The sequence below is a fragment of the Zea mays genome, chromosome 10 (genome assembly GCF_902167145.1).
Source record: "Zea mays cultivar B73 chromosome 10, Zm-B73-REFERENCE-NAM-5.0, whole genome shotgun sequence".
NCBI lineage: Eukaryota > Viridiplantae > Streptophyta > Magnoliopsida > Poales > Poaceae > Zea > Zea mays.
In genome coordinates, this window is record NC_050105.1 from 38,665,599 (window position 1) to 38,687,480 (window position 21,882).

Genomic DNA, 21,882 nt, shown 5'->3' on the forward strand with positions numbered 1-21,882 from the left:
TGAGGTTAGTATTCAATTTGTTTTACCTTTTTTATTGATTGTTGTGATTGATATAATATGTAACATTGTGTGTGCAGGTGATGGTTCCATGGATGGCGCCCGTGCCTGATGCGTACTATGCTTGGTGTCGATATTGGGCTTCCAAAGGCTTCCAGAAAGCGTCAGCGCATCACAGGCAATGTCGAGGGACCAATCCTAACCACAAGTTTGGCTGTGACGACATGCTACGAAAAGCTAAAAGAATGGTAAGTTTGATCTAGCTATGTCGATCAGCAAATAGTATGATTGCTTATGAATGTTTTTTGTTTATACAGGAAGCTACGAGTGGCCAAAAGCCTAGTGACATTGAGGTCTACCAGGAGGGCCACAAAGGACCAGACCCTAACAACCCTAACCAGCTCTGCAGCCAGACAGCCACGGATCGGCTGGTGAGTTTTGGCCCAAAAGTACAAATGTTCAAAGTATAGAAATTCCTGCATTTGTAAGGTTGTGAATGATGTATAGACGGCATATGGGAAAGAGATGGTTCGTCACCATGGCCCTGACTTCGACTGGCGCCATGAACCGGTGGATCCCTCGGTGGTGTACGCAAGTGGTGGTGGCAAAGCGCATGGACGGTAAGCTCTAATTTATGAAATTATATGGTTAACGCTAAATTGATTATGCAGTAATCAGAATTTTTAATCACTTATAGATACGCACTCTTCGACGGATTCATTGACTTGTCTTCGGTATGATCTCAGAGGACGGGTTCGTCTTCCCGTAGCTCATGCTCTCGTCGACCGAACAAGCAGGAGTTGGAGATTATGAGGATGCGTGAAGAGATGAGACAACAATGGGAATTTATGGAGGCTTGCAATGCACATAACCAAGCGATGTATCAAGTGAGTACACATAATCCAAAATCTAAATTATTATATTTCAATACAACATCTTCAATAGTAACACATATGTTTAACAGTTAATGCAGCAACAGAGCATGACACCAAATATTCCACCGCCACCACAATAGAGCCAGTTTGCATCCACACCAGCTCTGCCACCACAGTTCAACACCCCTCCGACACATATACCTGCACCTGGAGATAGGGTACGTTTGATAACTCTCGATAAATTTATACACTTGTATACTTATTGATATTTGCATTTAACGTGTTGATATTTGCTAACTTGCATAGGTTACGCCCGAAGCGGTGGTAGTGGGTCTGATCCCACATTAGGGACTGGATTTGTTGACTCCCTCTTCGCGTTCCCTCCTCCTGGTGGTGGTGGCGGCAGCGGTCAAAGCTCTAACCACCCAAGTGGTGGTTATCTCTAAACACTTGAACATGTTTCTTAACTCGTTGACTCTATGTTTTTTGCGAACTAAACACTTGAACTTATGTCGTACTTTTATTTGAAATGTTTGTGTAAACTATGTTGGTGGATGTTATGTTTGTAATGTGTGAATTGATTATGAATGCATGTGTTTGTAATGTGTCTGTTCTGTGTGATATATTATGTGTGCAATTGTGTAGAAATAGTGACCTAATTAGTGCTGGTTTTGTAGCAGTATAGGGTAATTGTTGTCGGCCTAGTTAATTCTCGTCAGCTATGGTCGAACCGACGGGAATTAACAATTAATTCCCGTTGGCCCAGTAACTCCCGTCGGCCAGGTAGGGCCGACGGGGATTAATTAATAACTCTCGTCGACCAGGTAGGCCAACGGGGATTAATTAATAACTCTCGTCGGTTGTCCTGACCGACGGCAATTAGCAATAACTCCCGTCGGCTTGTAATTGGCCGACGGGGATTAATTATTCCCGTCAGCGGCTGATGGGAATAATCTTATCCCCGACATCTAACGCCTGTCGGCTTACAACCGACGGGAATAAGCACTAAACCAACGGGAATTACTAATTCCTGTCGGTTTAAGGTTTATTCCCGTCGGTTCCTGGCCGACGGGAATTAAGTGTTTTCCTGTAGTGCCTATGCATTGAATAGTGATAATAAAGAATATTATTGGGTAAATGAAAGTGATCAAGGGCACAACTTGCCTAGCACTCGAGATTCTAGGTACCAGGATGATTCTTCATATTCTCGTGACCTCACTGCTTGTCGTAGCAATACAAACAGACATGGTATAGACAAAATTAACATCGCACCAAACATAAGTACAAACTGAATAATAATGATCTACGTGTCGTAACGAGATCGTGGGATCGAGAACTACTAAGATCGGAGTTACGATTAAGGAGTTATGATTTTATAGAAGATCTGTGTGATTAAAATATTAAACTATATTATAAATTGGTTAGCATAGATCATATGAGAGGTTATTCTATAAATAATTATCTCGATTTTAATCTAAGTTATAAGTTGATCATAGATCATATTCTAGTATATTATAAGGATAAGCAGATTAACAAGACTAACCGGCATAAGTTAAATAAAAGATCTAATTATAAAGGAATGAGACATGGTATAATAAATGTTGTTATTGCATAGTAAATATTTATACGAAGGTAACGCAACTGGAACGGGTCAAATCGGAATTAAAACGAAGAAGTTATGAATTTATAAAGATTCTATGTGTTTTGTACAAGATTAAATAGGATATAAATTTTAATGTGACTTTCATGTCAAAACAGAGATACTATGTGATAAACAATAATATTATATAATTATAGAAATTGGAATGGACTCATTTGGACTTAATATGTATTTTCTATGGATTTAACAAGATTATGGAATTGTTTTTATATAAGAAATTCATTTTATAAATCAATTTCTCTGATTATCCATTTCCCTGGACCGCGCCTCAATTACCAGATAAGACAAGGACCTCTGCGCAAGCATTCTCGTAACTCAGACAACACCGGTTATGGATTGCGGGTTGATTTCCCTTTTCCCAGAGGACCCTTATGCAAAATGAACTAGCGAAAGGGTATCGGCCATTTCTGGCCGTTGGATCACAGCCTAGATTAAAACAACCTCACCCAAACCGGTACTGGATCGCAGCCGATGGATCTACGATGCACGGTTCAGATTTTATGAATTCCACTTTGATCGGCATTGTTGATTACACGATCTACGACTCCTAGCTTATCCAACCCAACTGTTACTCCATACCTAATCAGAGCCACAAGAAAAGGATCCAACAGCGTAAAACATGTCCTCTACCCCGATGGAGGAGCACGGCGGCATTGCCCCGTGCCCATGGTGGCTCATGGCCGGCATTCGGCCATTCCTATGGTTAGGGCCCTAATACTTCAATTCTGACGGCTTACAGGTTACCCCTAGTGCAACTAAATGGATGGGCTACTCACCGAGGTTGGAGACGACAACAGCGAAGCTACCCACAGTGAGAGGTGGATCTGCGGCGGATTTGGTTCGACGGCGAGCAATTGCGCAAGGCTCCGGTGAACTCTGCCCGAGCCGATGTGGCGCACGACTTCCCCGAGGTGCGAGGATCACCCAGAGCCGAGTTCCACTCCCAAACTCACCGGGGTTCCAATTTCCGACGTCGGCGGTCCGCCGTGCTAGCAACCCGTCGCTTTACCCCCTCTCTGGTTCCAGCGTCTCGGCACGGTGCAAGGTGCGGCTAGCGGGTTTGCGGTGGCAGTGGCATGGGCAAGGAGAGGGCGATGTGGCCTGGTCTTATAGTCCCGGAGCGGGTAAGGCAGCGGCCGTTGTAACAGCAGCGAGCTTCGGGCGACCCACACAGGTACACGGGCGCGGATGTGAATGATGACACGTGGGTCCCGCCATTTCAGTGATAGAAAGGCTGGCGTAGCACCGCGTCATAGTCTGAGGAATGGGAGGCTGGACCATGGGCCCCACGCGTAGGTGATACCAGGGAAGAGAAAAGAGTTGGGCCACGCGGTGGAGGTTGGGAATGGGCCTAGAATGAGGTAGCAGGCCTAGCAGGGTTTTATTCTTTTTCTTATTTCAGTTTTCCTTTTCAAATTCCATCGATTTACAAATTTCAAATCTGGTGCTTTGAGTTTCAAATTTGGATTGAAAATCTACCGTGAAGGTTAAGCGCATAAAAATAAATAATTTACAAGTATATAATGGATATTTTTGTTGATCTCTATTTTCTTTATATTTTATATCCTTTCACCCCTTTTCTCATTTTCTAGTTTCGTATTTAGGTTTCAATTCAAACCCAAGATAAAGTTTAAGAGTTTAATATACACCCAAAATCAATTATGATGCAATAGATGTATATTTATTTTAATTAATTTATTTGCTTGGTAGATGTTTGAAATATGAACCCACTCATATTGTTTTTCTTTCTTTTTAGAAAAATAGTTTTTAGTTGTGGGATAGGAATTAAAGTTACTTAAAAATTAAATATTCATGAAAATGATTGCTTATGGTGCATCATTTAATAATATGCATAATCTTTTAGTTGAATAGAAAACTTTTCTATTATTTCTTTTCTAAAATATTTCTTGGTTTTCAAATTCAGTTCTCAATTTTCAACACTCAAGGATAATTTGAGATATCTGAATTCACTATTTCATTTCTTCATATATTTATTTTATTATTATTATTTTTCTTATACACATTTTGGGCCTTACAAATCCTACCCCCCTAACAGAAATCTCGTCCTCGAGATTTGTGAGAAAAGGGTGTATAACTATGTTACCTCAAAACATATGCACAAACAAAATCTTGGCATGATGCATACTTTATTAGCAACACATGGGGTCAATTAGACCTTATTATTCTTCCTAAAATAGTATCATACCAACCACTAACTAAAGTAACACTTAGATATTACAAATAGTATTATATATATAAATTTATCTAGCTTGGTGGAGCTGGTGGTGGTGGTGGAGGTAGTCGACGTTGTTGTTGTTGTCTTTCCAAATGTGCTTGCCTTATTCCTCGACGTATCTCCAGACGGTCCTAGCGTATTTCCTCGCGTTCTTGTCTTATCTGATTTTGCAATTCGGTAACCATGTTTGCCATCTGTTGTGTTACCATCATTTGGGTGGCAACCACTTGATCGATTCCAACTGGTGGAGGATTTGGAGGATTCATTTATGTTTGTTGTTTCCTGATAATCTTCTCTTCCTGGTTTTGACCATGAGAGTTAGAAGCATAAGGTAGGATAGTTTTGCAATGAAAAGTATTTGGTAAGCAGAATGAATAGGCCAGTAGCTGGTTATTATATGAAGATTCTTTAGCAGGGCTTAATCTTTATTTTATGTCCAGATTGGGGTAACTAGTCGTATAAGGTGACTATCCAAAGGTAGAATAGAATTTTGTCAAGAGGAGATAGTCTACATGATGTAGGTTAAAAGTTTGTTTGATGTTAGGTGAGGATAGACAGATTATACAACCCATTATGACTCTTATGGTTGGGTTAGCTCTTATGCTCATGGTTGAGTTGGTCTAATGTGCTAAGTTAAGTTAACACTTGGCTAGTAGGGTCTAATCTCTTTCTCCAGTATCATTGATATGTTTTAGTAGATAACATTAGATTAGGTCACATTAGATTCTATAATCCTATTTAAGGATATCATTTAGTTGAGCATGTCAAGCTGACTTTTATCTTTATGAAATTCTAGTATTTTTTATACACCTAAAATTCTTTTTATGCCATTAGCAGGTGTGGTATAGAAACTAGGGTACATCAGGTTTTAGCTATTTGGTGAGTGTTGACATAGAATGAGTGTATTATGGCATAATCGAGCTTCCTTTGGGGGTCTGAAATAGGGACCATCGGTCGTGGTGTTAGATGCCATTATCCAAGTTGGGATAACAATTGCGGGTATACAAGGTAGGTAGGTTAAACAGAGTTTTACTTTTCTTTTGGGATAAATGGGTTGGGCAACCTATGAAATAGGCTAGGTCGTGGTTTCTCGGACAAGTTGGTCTAAGACACCAGTTTAGATTTAAAACTCATTTATCGGAATATGGTCTAATTTATGTCACCAGTATTAAATAACTTGTTTAAGTAACTCCCTTTAGATTCGATCATGTCAGATTAGGTAGGGTCTAGATTAGATTGGATATAACTAGATTTGACTAGTTTAAGTTAGATAAACCTACCAGGGTAGAGTAAATATTATTAGGACATGATAGAACCTTTTTGGGATAAGATGGATTATAGGGTGTAGGTAGATCAGAATTTCTGTTAGGTTAAAACAGAAGGGTTATGCAACTATCGAGTGGTTAAGGTAGTTGCATATGGCCAGGTTGGACTAAGACTCTAATTTAGGTTAAAACATATTTATAAGAGTAGGATCCAATCTTATGTTACCAGTATTATCTAACATGTTTGTCCATTAGGTTAGATCTGATCAGATTAGATGGGATCAGAATTAAATTGGTTTAATCAGATTAGACTAGACAAGATCTACTTATTTTATTTTGGAATAGATCATGTTTGTTATATTGTTATGAGATAAGCAAAGTTGTTGGGATAAGTATACTTATTAGGACAAGATGAGTCTCTAAGATTAGGGTAGAATCTTTTGAGATTAGTTAGGTCTATTAGGACAAGATAAAATCTTTTCAAGATAAGGTGCATCTATTAAGATAAGAAAGAATCTTGTAAGATAAGATGGATCTATTAAGATAAGAGTGAATCTTTTAAGATAAGATGGATCTATTAAAATATATTCTAGTGGGGAATATTCTTAGTTGATCTTGTTTACCTTATAAACAATTTAATAGGATAAGATTATTATATATTTTTACACAAGGTGAACCCATTAGGATAAGATAGATTTATATATATATATATATATCAACTTAAAGGAATCTATCTGAAATAGATACACTTTGATGGAGGATAATATAGGTTGTTTAGTTATCTTATGAATTCTATTTATGCCTATATGTATATGCAGATGTAATTGTGGACACTACTCCACAACTAATCACACTCAATCAAATATCCAAATCAGACAAATATCATAAGAACAAACACTCAAGCGTATAGATACCTATAAAAATAGTTTTGTTTTTATTCCTAAGAGTCGGTCTCATATTCCTAAAGGTCACTTTAGCCACAGGATTTCAAAAAGTGTGAAATCCACATTTGTCTTTAGAAGGAAAAGGTGAGAATAATCAAAGTGAAGCGGAAATAGATGAGAAAAGTTTAGAAAAGATCAGAGTAGCAGAGGTAAGTAGACAATGGTTGTCCAGTTCTTACTAGGTTTCGTCCTATAGTCAACATTCCTCTAATACCACTTCTGTCACACCCAGATTTAAGGGACAAGCCAGGTGCATCTCATACATGCGCCAAAGAAGACAACATATATAATAACAGGGTGTATAGAGATAAATGTCACAATATAATCAGAGTACTTATTACATAGCGGAAGTCTTACAAAATAAAAGATAAATATAAAACGAACTAAGGATCATCCTTGGCGCCATAAAGTAACTAGGAGACGCCACCTAGATCGAATCGAACTCCTCGTTGTGAGGCTCCTCTTGAACCACCTGTTCTTCTCCTGTGGGGGGTGTGAGACAGCAAGGGTGAGCTCACACATGTTCATTGCTCAACAAGTTGTGGGGAATAATGTGCATGAACGCACCAAAGGTGGGAGTTCATGTGATGTCTAAGGCTGATCAACAATAGAGGTTAAAGTCGAGCATTGCTTTTAATAAGTTGGTCAAAATTTTATTAGCAATTACTAGACGTAAGTAAATACCAAACCATAATAAATAATAATAGAACAAAATTAATAATAAATCCCATGCAATGTGTGTGACAAATTGAGTTTAAGTTCCATAATTTAATCATACAAGAGTCCTGAGCTGCTCTTGATCGTGAACTCGGCTAGTATACCAGTTTTACACTCTGGAGAGATTGTACTCTGTACCCACAAGTCGTGTTTCCCATGTCGCCAGGGTTTGCAATGCCCTTAGACACTACTGAGGTGAATGGCTAGGGATCCACTACGAGGCCTTTACAAAGTTCCACTAGCTTCCGAAAACCCGCTACAGTTTATGGGAAGAGCACTTGCAAGAATCCCTCGTCTGACTGCCATCGCAGCAAAATCAACCCGAGAACCTCCCTGCATGCAACTCCCCTACTGCCCTTGCCCCTTTCAGGTAAGGTAGTCTTCCACTAGCTTTCCTAATTAGTTAGCCAAGGGATCCCATTCCTCCATTGTGGTGGCACATGTTTCTCAAGTTAAGCTCCATGTTCCAATTAGAATATAATGATCTTGACATGAACATAAATAACATAACAGAATAGTTGGTACATGGATATAATGAAATATTAACCCAAAACCAAATAAAGCAATAGCAAAACTACCCAAGTGATTTAGGGATAAACAAGGTAAAAGGGTAAACAGACTAGGGTGACCTATTGGGTCCCATCATACTTAAATCTATGCATTGAATAGTGATAATAAAGAATATTATTAGGTAAATGAAAGTGATCAAGGGCACAACTTGCCTGGCACTCGAGATTTCAGGTACCAGGATGATTCTTCAGATCCTCGTGACCTCACTGCTAGTCATAGCAATACAAACAGACATGGTATAGACAAAATTAACATCACACCAAACATAAGTACAAAATGAATAATAATGATCTACGTGTCGTAACGAGATCATGGGATCGAGAACTACTAAGATCGGAGTTGCGATTAAGGAGTTATGATTTTATAGAAGATATGTGTGATTAAAATATTAAACTATATTATAAATTGGTTAGCATAGATCATATGAGAGGTTATTCTATAAATAATTATCTCGATTTTAATCTAAGTTATAAGTTGATCATAGATCATATTCTAGTAGATTATAAGGATAAGCAGATTAACAAGACTAACCGACATAAGTTAAATAAAAGATCTAATTATAAAGTAGAGAGACATGGTATAATAAATGTTGTTATTGCATAGTAAATATTTATACGAAGCTAACGCAACTGGAACAGGTCAAATCGGAATTAAAACGAAGAAGTTAAGAATTTCAATGTGACTTTCATGTGTTTTGTAATAGATTAAATAGGATATAAATTTTAATGTGACTTTCATGTCAAAACAGAGGTACTATGTGATAAACAATAATATTTTATAATTATAGATTTTGGAATGGACTCATTTGGACTTAATTTGTATTTTCTATGGATTTAACAAGATTTTGGAATTGTTTTTATATAAGAAATTCATTTTATAAATCAATTTCTCTGATTTTCCATTTCCCTGGACCGTGCCTCAATTACCAGATAAGACAAGGACCTCTGCGCAAGTATTCCCGTGACTCAGACAACCCTGGCTATGGATTGCAGGTTGATTTCCCTTTTCTCCGAGGACCCTTATGCAAAATGAACTAGGGAAAGGGTATCGGCCATTTCTGGTCGTTGGATCACACGCGAACGGCCCAGATTAAAACAACCTCACCCGAACCGGTACTGGATCGCAGCCGATGGATCTACGATGCACGGTTCATATTTATGAATTCCACTTTGATCGGCGTCATTGATTACACGATCTACGACTCCCAGCTTATCCAACCCAACCGTTACTCCAGACCTAATCAAAGCCACAAGAAAAGAATCCAACGGCGTAGAACCCGTCCTCTACCCCGAGGGAGGAGCACGGCGGCGCTGCACCGCAACCATGGTGGCTCATGGCCGGCGTTCGACCATTCCTAGGGTTTGGGGCCCTAATACTTCAATTCTGACGGCTTACGCGTTACCCCTAGTGCAACTAAATGGATGGTCTACTCACCGAGGTTGGAGACGACAACAGCGAAGCTACCCACGGCGAGAGGCGGATCCGCGGTGGATTTGGTTTGACGGCGAGCAATTGCGCAGGGCTCCGGTGAACTCTGCCCGAGCCGATGAGGCGCACGACTTCCCCGAGGTGCGAGGATCACCCAGAGCCGAGTTCCACTCCCAAACTCACCGGGGTTCCGATTTCCGACGTCGGCGGTCCGCCGTGCTAGCAACCCGTCGCTTTTCCCCCCTCTCTAGTTCCAGCGTCTCGGCATGGTGCAAGGTGCAGTTAGCGGGTTTGAGGTGGCAGAGGCATGGGCAAGGAGAGGGCGACGTGGCCCAGTCTTATAGTCCCAGAGCGGGTAAGGTGGCGGCCGTTGTAACGGCAGCGAGCTTCGCGCGACCCACACAGGGACGCGGGCGCGGATGTGAACGATGACATGTGGGTCCCGCCATGTCAGCGACAGAAAGGCTGGCGCAGCACCGCGTCATAGTCTGAGGAGTGGGAGGCTGGACCATGGGCCCCACGCGTAGGTGACACCAAGGAAGAGAAAAGAGCTGGGCCGCGCGGAGGTTGGGAATGGGCCTAGAATGGGGTAGCAGGCCCAGCAGGGTTTTATTCTTTTTTATTTCAGTTTTCCTTTTCAAATTCCCATTTTGATTTACAAATTTCAAATATGTTGCTTTGAATTTCAAATTTGGATTGGAAATCTACCATGAAGGTTAAGTGCATAAAAATAAATAATTTACAAGTATATAATGGATATTTTTGCTCATCTATATTTTCTTTATATTTATATCCTTTCACCCCTTTTCTCATTTTCTAGTTTCGTATTTAGGTTTCAATTCAAACCCAAGATAAAGTTTAAGAGTTTAATATACACCCAAAATCAATTATGATGCAATAGATGTATATTTATTTCAATTAATTTATTTGCTTGGTAGATGTTTGAAATATTTACCCACTCATATTGTTTTTTCTTTCTTTTTTAGAAAAATAGTATTTTAGTTGTGGGTTAGGAATTAAAGTTACTTAAAAATTAAATATTCATGAAAATGATTGCTTATGGTGCATCATTTAATAATATGCATAATCTTTTAGTTGAATAGAAAACTTTTCTATTACTTCTTTTCTAAAATATTTCTTGGTTTTCAAAATTCAGTTCTCAATTTTCAACACTCAAGGATAATTTGAGATATTTGAATTCACTATTTCATTTCTTCGTATATTTATTTTATTATTATTTTTTCTTATACACATTTTGGGCCTTACACTACAGTACATCAAGTTTGAAGTTTCCTTGGACTGACTGGATATTACCGCAGCTTTATTTTGAATTTCTCCAAGATTGTTAAACCTATTACATGTTTATTGAAGAATGATACAAAGTTTGATTGGTCCCCAAAGTGCAATGAAGCCTTCGAGCAGCTGAAGGTGTTGTTAACCACTACCTCGGTGCTGGCTCAATCGGATATTGAAAAACCTTTTCATGTGTATTGTGACCCATCAGGCAGTGGACTCGGATGTGTTCTAATGCAAGAGGGCCGAGTCATAGCTTATGCTTCACGGCAACTATGCCGGCATGAGGAGCACTATCCAACTCATGATTTGGAATTAGCTACAGTCGTTCACGCCCTTAAGATTTGGCGTCATTATCTGCTAGGAAATACTTGTCATCTATATACGGATCACAAAAGTCTGAAATATATCTTTACCCAGTCAGAACTGAATATGAGACAACAAAGATGGCTTGAGCTAATTAAGGATTATGATTTGGAAATCCATTATCACCCAGGAAAGGCCAATGTGGTGGCAGATGCATTGAGTCACAAAGCTTCCTGTCATTGTCTTACAGTAAGGACACCTAACACCACCCTATGTCAAGAAATGGAAAAGTTGAACCTGGGTATGATACAACACGAAACCTTGACACAGTTGAAGCTCGAGTCAGTTCTTCTATAGAGAATTACTGATGCCCAAAGAACCGACAAGGGTGTGAAGCATATTCATGAGAAAATGGAAGCCGACAAAGCAAAGTGCTTCAGAAAAGATGACCAAGGAGTAATATCGTTTAAAGATCGCATAGTTGTGCCAAAAGATGCTGAGGTCCACCAACAAATTTTGGATGAAGCCCATCTTAGTCAATATTCCATTCACCCTAGAAGTACTAAGATGTATCAAGACTTAAAACAACACTATTGGTGGACAAAAATGAAGATTGAAATTGCACGCTATGTGGCAAGATGTGACACCTGTAGACGTGTCAAGACAGTGCATATGAAGACCGCTGGACCATTACAATCCTTGCCCATCCCAACATGGAAATGGGAAGATATTAGTATGGATTTCATTGTGGGATTTCCCAAGACAGCCAAAGGCTTTGACTCTATTTGGGTCATAATTGATTGGCTTACAAAGATTGCCCACTTTCTTCCCGTCAAAATAAAGTATACAGTGGCAACATACGCGGAACTTTATATTGCTCGTATTCTCAGTTTGCACGGGTTCCAAAAACAATAGTGTCGGACCGCGGACCGCAATTTGTATCCAAGTTTTGGGAAGAGCTCCACAAGTCTTTGGATACCAAGTTGCTCCACAGTTTGGCTTATCATCCTCAAACAAGTGGACAAACTAAGAGAGTAAATCAAATACTTGAAGATATGATGCGAGCATGTGTCCTGGAGTTTCCACATAAATGGGATGATTGTCTGCCATTGGCGGAGTTTTCTTATAATAACAGCTATCAAGAAAGCATTAAGATGGCACCATTTGAAGCACTGTATGGGCGATGGTGTCGTACACCCTTAAGTTGGTCTGAACCAGGAGAACGATGGTTTTTCAGGCCTGACATGGTCAAGGAGACAGAAGAAAAAGTTCAACGGATAGTACACAACTTGAAAGAAGCACAAGCTCCATAGAAGAATTATGCGGATAAGCAATGCCAACCTTTGGTCTTTCAAGTTAATGTCATGTATGCCTGAAAGTATCACTAATGAAGGGTGTCAATCGATTTGGGGTAAAAGGGAAATTGGCACCCCGGTATATTGGCTCGTTTCTTATTCTTGAATGATACGGACCAGTGGCATACCGACTTCAACTGCCAGAAACATTGTTTGCAGTACATACTGTGTTCCATGTATCTCAATTAAAAAAGTGCCTTCGGATTCCTGATCGAACCATCGATGTGGCGGATGTTGCCTTGGAACCGGATTTGACTTATTCAGAACATCCCATTCGAGTTTTGGATCAGAAGGACAGGATCACTCGAAAAAGGACCCTCAAGTTCTATAAGGTACAATGGAACCATCACACTGAAGATGAAGCTACCTGGGAGACTCAAGATTTCTTGGAGAAGAATTTTCCTAGGTTTTTAGCTTCATGTAACTTGTAAAATGTGTATATCTGATTGTAAGGTTGGAATAAACCCCATACCACCCCATGCTCTATAGACAAATAAGGAAATAAAAATGTGACGTGTTTCCTTTTCCACTACTTATTCTAGGATCTTAAATCTCGGGATGAGATTCTTTTATGGGGGGAAGGATGTAACACCCCTGGTGTTACTGGCACTAAAACTTGAGCATGACATCATATGCATTGACATTTCATTTTGTTTGTCATACCTAGAATGCATTCAGTAGGTACAATTTCAAAACAAGTTGTGATGTGGTGACCTGAAATGTACTTAACCCTAGGGTAGGGTACTTAACCCTAGGATTAGGGCATATGGGTAGTAGTAAGCCAAAATGAGTAAAATCTCAAAAGTCATTGGAAATGTTCACAAGATATCAAATATGGTGAACTTAAGTGGCACAAAAACCCTAGAGTGACCAAAACCCTAAAAGAAACTCTAGAAAACCCTAAATTGTACCCTAGGGGTGAATTCAAATTCTAAGCACTTTTGGACCAAAGTGCAAATATCAAAGTGATAGAGCATCAAAAACTAAGTAACTTTTACATTGGAGGATTTTCAAGTAGTGTGGAGAAATTTGTACTTATTTGCAAAAAGTCCCATGGACACCCATATGACTAAGTTTGAAATTCAGTGAGATTGAGCCAACTTTAGAGCTTTGTATTTCTAAATTCATGAGGATTTTGCCCTAGGTCAATACATCAAATTTGTAGAGCTATGTTAGGGGCACAATTTTGATTAAGAGACTAAGCACTGATGCTGTATAAAAATTGGAGATAAATGGACTGGAAGCCTAGCTGTCAGTCACCACTGAAGTCTGAAATTGGTCTGACAGTGGGTTCTGATGAACTTTGGAGTCGATTCAAGATTGATCAAGTAAGTAAATGATCAAGGTTCCTATAGTCGAATTGTAGCCGGATTATAGATTAACAACTTTGCTATAGAGGGTTGGTTAAGTTGTCACATAAAAATGGAAGAACTAAACCCTCTAATTCGCTCTGTCAGGCGCTCTGAAGAAAGGTTTCAATGGTACAGTACTGAAAAAGATCAGTAGATGCACCGCACCTCGCCGCCAATGACCTCCGCACCCGGATTCGCGCTGGCGCTACGATTCATGCTCTCTAGGGTGCGGATTACGACCGATAGTGAAAAGATCTTACCGCGGATGAGGTCGTGTGCTGGCCGCCGTACCCACTTGCTCTACGGCAGGCCAAAATGATCCTCGCCAGAGTTGGCCGCTTGCCGCCCATGCGCCGCGTAAGCAGTAGTGTTACCACATTGTTGTAGGTTGAAATAGATGGCATGTCCATCATCTGAGTCGTTGCTCTAGTGAATGCCATGGTAACTCACGCCAGTGACCTCCCCTTCTCTCCGGGCGCTCGCGTGTCTTCCCCAAATTGGACGCCACCGCTGTTGATCTCTACAAATTGAGCACTCAACGTGCTCTGCTAGGTTGTTACGTGCCCAGTGCACCAGTCCTCGCCTCCGATTAGCCACCATAGCTCGCAAATTTCAAATTTCCCCCAAATGGGTCGGAACGCCGCCGTGAGACATCTCATCGTGGCCATCCCTCTACACGTTAGTTCAAACTATTCTGCTTGATGTTCTAGCCTCCCTTAAGTCTCCTGTTGCTCGTAGACCCGTTTGATTGAGCTAGACCTCACTAAATCATCAAGAACACCTAAGTTTGTCTCTGGTTCTCACCGTCGTCGTGAGTAGACGAACTCTGGGCCAGATTCGTGTAATTAATGGAGGGATTAGGGTCTCCAGGGGTAGGATTAGGTGACGACCAAGTTAGAGCACAGGTGGTTGCGCATCTCGGCCGATACAAGTTCGCTGGAGAGCGTGCTCACCGTTGTGGACTTGGCGCTGTGAAGAAATAGAAGTGCGGGGGCTTAAGTGTGAATGTCAGAGAGACAGTGAAATAGTGCCAAGGATTCTGTACTAGTTATTCGAACAGTCGGGGTCCTCTATGCAAGATCGCCAGCGCGGGCGCGTTTCCCCCGTCTGTGGGCTGGTTTGGGCTGGTTTGAGCCCATTACTGTTTAATCTTTTTCCTTTTCTTTTTCTACCAGGCTTAGGAGATTTATAGGAAAATCTAGAAAAGTTATAAAAATATGGGACCAATTTTACTAGACTCAATAATTCCTCTAGTATTTAATAAAAATAGCTCCAAGATTTTTAGTCCCAACCCTGAATTATTTTACAATTAATGATGCCTAAATATAGTCTTTTAGAATTTTAGAATTAAATTGGTAGCTCCAAAAATCATAAAACTTTTTGGATAAGATTAATATGATGATTAAAGCCCTTGGGTAAAGTTGGGCATGTTTTGGACATTGTTTGATCCCCAAACCCAAAACCCTAGCTTCCTAAGGTAGAATTTGCTTAACCCTGATAGGGTACTAACTCAGAAAACCCTAGTGACTCAGGTGTACCGTGAAGGAAAGTTATATTCAAGACACAAATTAATGTGTTTCTATTTCATATTCATAGCATCACATGAGCATTCACGTATATGTATTGTCGAAGAAGAAACTGCCCCACCAGCTGAAACTCCACCTGTCGAGAACAGTTTCTACTTTGACATTTGTGGAACAGATCTCGAGTCTCCTACAACACAAGGCAAGCCCTGGTGCATTTACCCTTTCCTTGTGTTTTTAAACTCTTTATCACTTGAATTGATGCATTACGTGATAGGAGTTGGGTGATAAACAATTGATGCATTTTCTTCCTTGGAATTGTTTACCATTCCTTGATACCTATTTTAATTAAAAGTTTTCTTATGCTTAGTCTTGCCTTAGAAAACAAAATGTTTTGTTTTTAAAACAAAGATAGGATGGGAAGTTTTCAAAAGAAAAGTACTAGATGGTGAATCCATCATGGTTGTGATGGGTTCAACATTGGAAAAGATGTACCTCTGCCAGGTACCAAACTTTGGGTGATAAAGACGAGACCGAGCGGGTGACTTGCACGAGTAGGAAGTCTCGGTGTAGTGTCTCCATCTGAGTCGATTAAGGACCGTACTGATGTAGGCTTGCTGATTGAGGACCTTTTTAACTGGCCACATGCCTCGTCATGGGTAAGCTTTGCCTCGGGCAGACCAATACCAGAAAGGCCAACACGTAATGGGAGTGGAGAGATGGCGAGAGTAGCGTGTACCCTCTGTGGCAAGAGGTTGGACGGTGGTGTGTTTGTGCTCTCGGTTGGCGTGAACCCGGTCTGGTCTTGAGAAACCCGGTGGCGAGTTGACATATGCAAGGGTTAAGTGCTACATATGTCGTGTGGTTGGAGATCCCCAGCTGGGTATTAATCGATTCAGATCGTCGTTACTTCTTGGACAAGAAGACTTGGTCACTGCCCTACACGAAGCAATCCAGTAAAGAAAAAGGGTGATAAAAGATGGCTAGTGCAGGCCAAGTGCTTGAACTAGGATAGAAAGAACTCTAGATGCAGGTAACTTTACTTAACCTGACAATAAAACTGGATTTTTAAGCATTTCTGCAAACAGAATCTTTGATGCTTAATCATCCTTACCTTGACTCCCTCAAACTAGCATATCCTTGAGAGTCTTTTTCTTTTGACGGGTAAGACTTGCGAAAGTACACTCCGTAATCAGGGTTTTTGAACCCATGTTGTTGTAGGTGAGGAAACAGTGGATTGTTGTTTCTGTTCAAAGGTGGTACCAAAAGAGGAGCCAAAGCAGTGATCGTGGGTGTGGGAGGATGTCTGCCTCCCAGTTTAAAAACACTGAACTTTTATGCGGGAGGGTGTTTTGCCTCCTTGGTTTGTAATAACACTTTATGCACTCTTAACACCCGGTATTCTAATAATACTCTTTCTCTATATTTTATAAATGTAAATTAAGTATTGTAATCTGCTTTCGCTTATTCTTTTCTCCGATGTGACGTAATATCTGCGTGATGGGTGAAGCGCTCTTGAGCGATGTAATGAGGATACAGAGTACCGAACTTGTCGAGTGATTACGTGCACCTACAAGGTTGTCTGAGGTCCTTAGGACAAGGACATTTGTAGGTGGGCCTAATACCTTAGGAGGTTCCGTCACAGCTGTTTGGGCCTGGTCCGAGCCCGGCACGGCCCGGTTCTATGCGGGCTCAGGCCAGCCCGGCACGAATAAGCGGGTCGGGCTTGGACATGAAACTAGGCACGATGGGCTAGCCCGGCATGGCCCGTTTACCTCTAAGCCCGTTAAGCCCGCTTTTTGCACTAAAATATGCTTACCGGCCCGCTTAGCCCACTTTTCAGCCCTATTTTTGTTCTAAATGGGCCAGCCCGACCCATTTAGGCCCGCTGCGGGCCGAGCTCGGACAGGAAATCGAGCCCGCGGGCTTAGACAGCCCAGGCCGGTTTTCTAACTGTGCCTGGCAGGCCGGGCCAAAAACGGGCCGGGCTTCACCGGGCCCAGACCAGACCGGGCCGGGCGGCCCGTTTGGCCATCTCTACTGTTCACGCTTGATTGGAATTGCATTCACACCTTTACTTTCGAGCAAGCCGAAGATATCAATGTAATATACAATTTATGCTGCTTTGTTAATACATGAGATGAATTGCAATATTGTTTAATACGGGATGAGAGATGATCAAATAGCTCAATATTACATCTGTAATAAAGCTTCTATATTTGTGAATGATGAATATTTGTTATCTGTTTATAGTATTATACTCTCTCCGTTCTAAAATACTAGTCATTTTAACTCTTAATTTTATGTCTATATTCAAATACATGAAGATAAACATAAACACATGTAAAACACATACATCAATTATTGTATGAACCTATTAATAATCTGAAGAATTTTAATTTGGGACATAAGGAGTAGCAAAGAAAACATCAGTAGTGTTGGAGTTCAAACCAAATGCGCCAGCCTTGCTGTCTGATTGCTACTGTAGTCTGTATTGCGTATTGCGTGAGGTAGGCAACGGTAGAAGAGTTTGTTCAAAACAAGTTTTGGCTTGGTTCTGCAAAATAACATGCTTGTAAGGAAAATGGACCCTGGGCCAAGTTGGTACCTAGAAATCTCAAGTCTAAGACAAGTTATGCCCTTGATCACTCTTCTTTACCTAATAATGTTACGGTTAATCATTGTGACATGCTCAGGTTAATTTGATGGGACCTAATAGGTTTCCCTAGAATTGTTTATCCCACACCTTGTTTACCATTGAACTTTTGTGTAGTATGTGCTATTGCTCTACCTGGTTTTGGGATTAATGTTACATTTTAATTATGATCATGTTCTAATTATGTTGTTGTTTTAATTATTGTTCATGACAAGATCATTGTGTTAATTGGAACATGGAGCTTAACTTGAGATAACTGTGCTACCACAAGGGTGGAATGGGACGCCCTTGCCAAGTAATTAGGAAAGCTAGGGAGAGATTAGCTTACCCGAAAGGAGCAAGCGGGGAGATGTCGCTGCAGAGTATAGGGAGATTCTCGGGTCGAACTACTGCGATGGCAGTTAGGACGAGGGATTCCTATGCTTCCTTCGTCCTGAAACTGTAGTGGGTATTCTCGAACTAGTGGAACTTTGGAATGGCCTCGTAGTGCTACCCTGCCTCGCCTCCTCAGTAGAGGTGTATGGGGTCCGTACAACCCCATGACAAATAGGTAACACAACTTGTGGGTAAAGATGTGCAACCTCTGCAGAGTGTAAAACTGGTATATCAGTCGTGCTCACGGTCAAGAGCGACTGAGGACTCTCGCATGATTAATTTATGGAATTAAACTTAATTTGTCATATGCATTGCATCGTGGGTGTTATTATCAATTGTGATCTCTCCTTTAATTGGGTTGGTATCTACTTATACTTAGTAACTACTAATAAAATTTTAACCAACTTTAAAAGCAATGCTCAGTTTTAACCATCTTCTTTGGTAAGCCTTACACTTCACATGAGCTCTCACCATTGGAGAGTTGATGCATATTATTCCCCACAACATGTTGAGCGATGAAAGTATGTGAGCTCATCCTTGTTGTACTCACATCCCCCAGGTCAAGACTAGGTACCACAGGATGAGGCGCATGAAGGATGTTGTGATGAGTTCATGAGTGGTCTAGGCCGTCGTCTCCCAGTCAACTTGGTTGTTGGATCGTTGTCTTCGTATGATGTAATTATTTATCTATTTTGTACAGAACTCCGTTATATATTAATGATGTGACATTTGTTTTTGTACCCTGAGTCATCGTATGTGTGAGATTTGATCCTAGCAAACATTTGATTCCGCGCCCGGGTTTGGCCCCCTCAAATCCGGGTGTGACACAAGTCTATTGCCAAGTGGGTTAGTATATATTTTGGACCCAAATTCCCCACCTATGACAAAGGTAACTAGATTTGTTGTATTTCTTGTTTTTTAGATATGCATATCTATTTTTCAATATCTAGTTTTTTACCTTTCATACCTAGTGCTACAATTGGTATTTACTTTTGATTAAAAATGCATGCATACTAGGTCAATCATATGGTAGGATTGCTCACTTTCCATTCATATTCTTGAAGCAAACATACATGGTTCAGAATGTTTAATTAAGCACGGCACATAGCTTATTTAACATTTCTAAGAAAATGATACATCAATTGGTATTTCCATATGACATATACTACAATTAATATACTACAAGTGGTATAATATTTCAATTGGTAACATTTAACTTATATGTGCCAAAGCACGGATTATAGATAATTTGCCCCTCTTGATATCAAATCAAAGTGCGTGTCTCCTACAAGTATTCAAAACTTGTATGCACACTTTTAGGGACTCTATAATCTAAGTCTTTGAGACTAATACCTGTTTTCAAGATTATTTCATGTACTAGTCTCATTGACGGAAAATAGAGTTCTCGGAGAAAGACAATAAGCTTCCACTGCAAATCTACAAGTATTCTTATGTCTCACAAGTCTACCATTGGTCTAAAATTGGTATCTTTGAGACTACATTTGGTATCATTTACATGTTTTTTCCAATACTTGATTAGAATATATTTCACATCGCTATTATTGCATATGCTGTCAAATTATATTTGTTACCTATGCATAAGAGAAGTTAGTCTATTCAAATCATGTCTTGTTCCTCTATTTCTCACATGCTTTTTTCTACATAGAAGATCTCTATCATGGAAGTATTTCTTCGTCTCAAAAGGGGAGAAGACTCTTTCAAAAGAAGAAAACTTGTTTAGGCGGAGTAATTTGTAGTGCTTAAATTGATAAATCTTTTAAGAGGGCAAGTCTTATTTGCTTCCTACATGTTTTTAATGTCTTCCTTTTCGATGATTGATGCTAAAGGGGAGAAGTTTTAGGGACCAAAGCAATGGAAATTATATCAAACACCAAACATCACCAATTTAAAAAAATATCTTGCAAGTGGTTTTGATTCTTTTGGTCTAAAATAGGAAGCAAGTGAATTATGGAGTTAGGGGAGGCTTAAGTCCATAATCTCAATTTGAGGGGACACTCATGCATCCTAGCAAGTAGATTGCAACATTTCATTTAAATGTTTGGTATATTTGCTTGCTTTGGTTGTGTTGTCATCAATCACCAAAAAGGAAGAGATTGTAAGGAAAATAGACCCTGGGCCATTTGGCTCAAAAGGTTTTGGTGTTTGATGATCAACATAACCTGTGGACTAATGTGTTTGCTAGTGTTTATGTCTATAGTTCACATGATGCGAAGAGGATTGAACTAAGGCACTGAGAATGCAACATCTCAGAAGAATACATAAAAAGAGCTCAGAAGTCCAAGACTCATGAACAAAAGAAGACCAAAGAATTAGCGAAGAAATACATGAAGAGGGAAGTCAGCCAACGCACTAGTGGTGCACCAGATAGTGAACAACCTATCCAGTGTGCACCGGGCTATCTGGTGGGACACCCGGACATTCTGCACAGAGAGGCCCACAACGGGCGCTCTTGGGCTGTAGCACCATACAGTCTGGGTAACGGTCGGATCTAACGGTCGACTGCTATAGACCCCAACGGTCGACTGACGTGGTAGAGCAACGGACAGTGAACAGTGTTTGTCTGGTATGCACTGGACTATCCGGTGCGCCCGTCAACAGAAAGTTGTTGCTTTCTGTCCAATGGCTAGAATTGTGTGTGAGGCTAGAATTGTGGTGAATCCTACTTAGTTGAGTGAGTTTAGAAAAACCATACAACCCCTCGGCTCTTGCGTGAGCCATTGTAATTGTACCAAGTGAGGCAAAAGTCTTGCGAGACCATGACAACCGAGTTTGTGTCACAACCGCCACCGTGTACCGGAGGGAACGAAGCCCGCGACGTTTCAACCAAAAGCTCAATAGTGGATATGGCAGCAAGCATTCGAGAGGAGCCAGAAGCGAAACACTACTTGCGCGTGGAGAAGACCCGCAGCTCTCTACGGAATTACTCGACCGTGGTACAGAGGCACCAAGAGGATTAAGTCAGGAACTTGCGTGATTCCAGATACCTCGGTAAAAATATCAGCGTCATCCATGAGAGTTTATATCTCTACCTTGCTCTTTATCTTTCGTATTTACATTAAGTACTTAAATTTCAATTGTCTTTTTTATATTGTTTAGATTAAAACTTAGACTTTGCGGTAGAGATAGCAACACTTAGATAAAAACGTTTGCACATTTTAGTTTGATTATTTACATAGGTTTTGCTCTAAGATTTTATTTGTGGCCTAGTTTAAAAAAAATAGAAGTCCTAATTCACCACATCTTAGACGTCACCGTTTCCTTCAATCTCACTTAATCCTCCTAACTTTCTCTGACGACATTGACGTCCGA